This window comes from Episyrphus balteatus, chromosome 1 (assembly GCF_945859705.1).
Source record: "Episyrphus balteatus chromosome 1, idEpiBalt1.1, whole genome shotgun sequence".
Taxonomy (NCBI): Eukaryota; Metazoa; Arthropoda; class Insecta; order Diptera; family Syrphidae; genus Episyrphus; species Episyrphus balteatus.
Genome location: NC_079134.1, coordinates 113,516,889 through 113,522,888, shown reverse-complemented (window position 1 = coordinate 113,522,888; position 6,000 = coordinate 113,516,889). Strand labels below are relative to the sequence as shown.

The 6,000-nt window shown below is 32.2% G+C and overlaps 1 protein-coding gene across 1 annotated transcript in view; it reads left to right on the top strand.

The window, feature by feature from the left end:
- Positions 1-554: 554 nt before the first annotated feature.
- LOC129907450 (tyrosine-protein kinase receptor) overlaps positions 555-6,000 on the top strand; it is a 64,449-nt gene continuing 59,003 nt past the window's right edge. Inside the window, exon 1 of the mRNA XM_055983689.1 lies at positions 555-1,380. The gene's annotated coding sequence lies outside the window, so the exon portion shown is untranslated. The remainder of the gene's footprint in view (positions 1,381-6,000) is intronic.

Sequence of the window (6,000 nt, the reverse complement as noted above, 5' to 3'; positions counted from 1 at the left end):
ACAAAAATGTTTTATGCCACTTTTTGTAGAAGGTACAAAAAACATATTTTCAAAAATTTTGCAAGTTTATAAATTTATAAATTGTTTTAAAAACACACAGAAAAGATTGAGACTGTAAAAAAACAATTGATATCTTTGTAATTATACAAAAATTATCTACATATAACAAACATAACATAATAAGCGTATAATTTTTTTTTAATAATTTTTTATAAGGAAGGTTAGTAGGCAACTTCCTTATAAACAATATTTTTTAAAAAATTTAGCTTTTAAAATTCTTTGGAATAGGTAGTTTTTCAACGATTAGTGTCTCTGTCCATTCGCTGGAAGTTAAATCTAAACAATTATAACAGCCAGTATATTTTTGTTTGACAAAAACGAGATCTATTTTTTTTACGAATGTACAACTTGCCTTATTGAAAGTATGTACAAAAAAAAAACGTTCCTGAATCCATACTATTTTTACAAAGTTCTCGTGCCGTCCATTCTTCGTAATGTCATTTTATAAAAGAAGGCGCACGCTTAGAAAATCTTTATCGAAACAGAGCGAGTGCGATCACAACAACAAAACAAGATTTACTTAATAAAAATAGATACACTGACACGCCAGTTTCTCAGTACAGTTAATTTCTCACAGAAGAAGTGTTTGTTCGAGGCTCGTCTGCTCGAGGGATGCTGCGTCTTGTATCTCTCGTTTTAATCTCTTCATGTTGCGCACTTCAGAAAAAGAATTTAAAAAAAAATGATCCTGCGCGCTCATCATTGTCATGGAAGATTTGTCTCAAGTGCTATATGCGTTCACTACTGATTGAAGAAGACCAAGATCAACCATTTCAGTTCTACTTTTGTGTCGGGGTATAACTAGTCAACTTTTTGTGCTAGTCGTAAAAATCTATCTTTGCAATTGATCTAACATCTTGGATCGTTATAATCACGGTTTTTAACTTATCCCGGTCGTTTATTTATTTAACTAATTGTTGATATGTAACTGCTCGCCTTTTTGATTGAGCAAACTTTAAAATTTCAGGGTGCTCAATATACCTAAGTGAATTTTTTAGCAGAATATTTACGTAAATTCAATTTTGCGTTTTATAATTCACAATGATGTGGTGAAAGTTCTAAGTGAAATTTAGCAGATTTGGCTGTGAAGAAGTTTACGGATGATGCGAGTACGAAATAAAGAATGATGTATACTGAGTTATAATATGTACATATATATTTTGAATTGGAAAAGCGGAAAATTATTGCATACATTTTTTTGGCACAGCAGTCGATTTTGTTCGTGGCATGCGTCTACCTATAGACAGAAGTATCTAATTGTAGTAAAATTAATATTACAACGGAAAAGTTCAGTGTGGAAGTGTCATAAACATGTATAGTGTAAGTTTATATCAAATATGTTATTCAATATAAGTTCAAGTGACCTCAACTCCAAAAATTAATAAAGCGTTTTGCCCAGGTACGACAGTGGGCTCATCAGTTAATAATTTTTTTATTATTTTTGTTATTTTTTTCTTCGTTATCAAATATGTTATGTTCACTCATGTCATAATGTGATTTCAAAAATATGTAACGTTAAAATAAAGGATGAAATATCGGTTGAATTTTTACCTGATATGCGTCGTTGGTACCTACCTACACTAACAATCAAGTTATGTATTCGAAAATAATTTCGAACTTGAGACAACCATTTAACATAAATTTACGATGATGTATAAATGGAATAAAGTGAGTCTTGTACCTCATTCTGACTGTTTATCTGCATCAAAAGTTACAGTCATAAGGATGGCCCGGATTTGGGTCAAACTTGGAACTTATTGTTTTGGAACTTGAACGATACATCACACATAGCCGGGAACCGGGTAAACGGCCATGATAGCCGGTGTTGCTAGATACACGTTCTTATGAGCGCCTTCACACGATTAAATTTAAAACGTATGGAGAAAAACCGGCTACCCAGGCCCGGTTACGATAAACCATAATAATCATAAACCATAATAATCATAATAATCAAAATTTTTAATACATTAAAATAAACATGAAAACAATGTTTGCTGGCAAGTTTTCTAAGTTTTCTAATTACTTAAGTATTTTTATGAAAATCAAGTCTTACTGAATACAATGGCTTCAAAGCGTCAGAAAAAAATTGTTTGCGTGATATATTAGATGTAAAACAAAATTAACTTACCTTTAGTGGAAGCCAACAACATTTTTATTTCATTTTCATCAAATACAGGAAAGAGGAACTTTCAATGAAGCATTATTGTTTATTTAAAAACAAAAGTAATACAAAATTAAGAAACTAAAGATAATCATATATATCAATATCAGACTTAAGTGACTTATGAATAGATAAATAATCATTTTTATGAAAAAAACACTACCGACTTTCATGGATCAAAATGGATGATAGTTTTATGGTTTTTTTCATAGTTTGTATAGCCAGAACTCAACGAAATTGAAATAGGCTTTTCAATACAAAAATAATTAACAAAATTGGTTTACTCAGTCCAAAGTTATGAGGTAACAAATATAAAAAAAAATAAAAATACAGACGAATTAAATACCTTCTCCTTTTTGGAAGTCGGTAAAAGACTTTATTGCACTATAAAGTCTTTTAACAAATAAAATTTTTAAAAACTTACATTTGAAAAAAAAAAAACAAAATAGGCGCTTCGGCACAAATTTAAGCGTCCTTATTTACTTAAGAACGAAATAATTAAATTATCCCACGCCTCTTTCCCCCCCAGATACCGCACGCGCTGGGGTCCATTTACACCGAGTATGATGGCACTTGCGGTGGCTAGTCATATCGGCACTTAAATTAGAGTTTTTTGAAGAAAAAAAATAAACACGAGATAAGAGCGGGGCTGCTTATTACAAGCAGATACAAAATGTAAAAATAAATATGTAACTATATGGGAGCATGGGGAAACATACAACCATATAGAAAAAGAATTAAAATAAAGTATTAAATAAAGTTAAAATTTAAAAATAAGTAAAAAAATTAAAAAAGTGTAGAAAAAAAAACAATAAATAAAATAAAAAAGCATGCTTATGCACTTGTTAGATCAGTAAAAAAAATAAAAAGACCAGTTTCAGTTTCTCTTTTACTATTTCACTATTTACTAATCTTTACTAATCTTTAGGTCCAAGAGGGCTATGAAATACCATATAGTAGGTTTTTTTGTGTGATCTTGCTGTTATTACAATCAAAAATATTACAATTTTTATTAACATTCCTTAACATTCTCGTAATCGGTTCATTTTTGCCATAATCAGTTCTATGAAGAGCTTGATGAAATTGCGGGGTCGTTCTGAGAGAATAGGAACTTACGTTAAAACTAATTTGCTCGAGGAGGGTGGAGTTTTCAATTACATTACATAAAACTTGGTGTATGAAAATAACATCGGCAACTTCGCGACGTTTTTCTAAAGATTGTAAGTTAATGAGTTGCAAACGTTCTTGATAAGGGGGCAAGTTGAAATTATCAACCCACGGAAGTCCTCTTAAGGCAAAACGGAGGAATCTACGCTGTACTGCTTCAATTCTCTTGATGTGGACTTGGTGATAAGGGGACCAGACTTGGCTAGCATATTCAAGTAAAGGCCTCACAAACGTGGTATAAAGTGATTTCGTAACGTAAGGGTCAGAAAACTCTTTAGACCAGCGCTTGACGAAACCTAAAGCAGAATTAGCCCTAGATATAATATTGTCATAGTGGGATCTGAAGTTAAGTTCATTATCACAAATTACACCCAAATCCTTAATGGTTGTTACTCTTGAAACAATACATTCATTGATAAAATAGTCACGTGGTGGAGGACGGAGTCGTTTGCGGGAATATGTGATTGCTTGGCATTTTTCAACATTAAGATCTAAGTTATTTTTCTGACACCAAACAAAGAAATTGTCTAAATCAATTTGCAAAAGCAAAGGGTCGTTTGACGATGAAATTGTCCTAAAGATTTTCATATCATCTGCGTACGTAGAGACTTCACAATGCTGAATGACTGATTCTACGTCATTGATTGTCAAAATAAAAATTATGGGGCCTAAATGACTTCCTTGTGGGACGCCCGACTTTGCAATAAATGGATCTGAGATTGAAGATCTAAAAAGTACTTGATATTTACGATTATAAAGGTATGAATTCATCCATTGAATAAAACCGGGAGGAAATCCTAGAGCTTTAAGTTTAAACGATATAATTTTATGTGATATTCTATCAAACGCCTTGCTAAAGTCTGTAGCAATGACATCAACTTCGTTCTTATTTTCTAATGATTTCAAAGTGTACGATACAAACTCGGTTAAATTAGTGGTCGTAGATTTGCCTTTCAGAAAACCGTGTTGTCTGGCTGAAAACAATGATTTACAATTAAAATATAGTGTGTCGAAGATAATACTTTCAAAAAGTTTTGGGATGCACGATAATTTGGCAATTGGTCTATAGTTAGCAATATCACTTTTGCATCCCTTTTTGTGAATAGGGATGATGAATGAATCCTTCCAGATTGATGGAAAAAACCCTAGAGTTATGGATTTTTGAAACAGAGTGGCAATAGGTGAGGCTAAATGGGCTACACAATTTTTTAGTACAATCGCGGGCAAGCCATCAGGACCCGATGAGAAATCATTCTTAAGTTTATGAATTTTTTGTATCACGTCTTCAACAGTAATATTAATTGATACTAAAGATGTTTGGTTACAGTTATTCATGTAGGTGAAATAGTTACTATCAGGCACAAAGTTACTATCAGAAAACGCAAGACTGAAAAAATTGGCAAATAAATTAGTTATAACTTTAGAATCACTAGAAGAGTGATTTAAATAATTTAAGGTATTAGGATAACCGTCTGACTTTCTTTTTAGATTAATAAATTGCCAAAAACGCTTAGGGTTTGAAATTAAATCAATTTGCATTTGATTGATGTAGTCATCGTAGAGAAGTTTTGAAAGGCTCGAAAATTCATTGCTTACATCCATATAAAGAGAAAAATCCATGTCTGATCTAGATCTTAAATATTTCTTCCATAGAGCGTTTCGGGAGTTGCGTAGAGAACGAAGCTCCTTTGAATACCATGGGGGTGAAGAAGACATATTTTTCTTTTGTGAATATGGTACTGACTGGTAAAAACATTCGAAAATGGCTACGTAAAAATTGGTGGTTAAACTATCGATACTATCGTTGACACTATTTAAAATAAGATCAAAATTTATATTACTTAGAAGCTCATTCAGTTTGTTAAAGTTAGCCTTCCGGAAATTAAAACAATATTGTTTTTCAGACTCTACTTCTGAGTTACAATGTTCATAGGCGAAACTTAAGCATAGTGGTGGATGATACAGGTCAATAGTTGAGAGAATAAGGTTACTTTCCTTTACGATGCAGTTATGAGCATCATTGGAGAAGATCAGATCGAGTTGCCTATTCAAGTTATTTTTTATATCGCTAATCTGAAGTAAGCCGCAATCAGACAGATTATCAGTGAATAAAGTTTCTTTTTCGGTTGTTGCGTTAGTTGCAATAAAATGTGAGTCATCATCGGACTTTGACCACGACAGATTAGGAAGATTAAAATCACCTAGGACCAATAAGTTATCATGAACTTCAATAGTGTCATCCAAGAAGTCAACTGCATTAATGAGATTTTGATAAGTTTCGATGGGGCTGCAAGGTCGCAAATAGCAGCACATAATATAAATGTTTTTTCGCATAAGTTTAATTTTTACACAAATCATTTCAATGTTTTCGGTATTAGGAATTTCAATCAGAGAACTGTCGTAACTAGTGTTAACAGCAATAAGAACCCCTCTTCCAGACCTATTCCCTAATTCTAACTGACCATCTTTACGGTAAACATTATAGTCTGATGAAAAAAATTCATTACTATTAAAATCATTAGTTAAATTAGTTTCGCTTAAAGCAAAAACATCAAAAGGAAGCTCTTGCGACTTTAAGAATACATCAGAAGCTTTGGAGCGGAGTCCCCTTA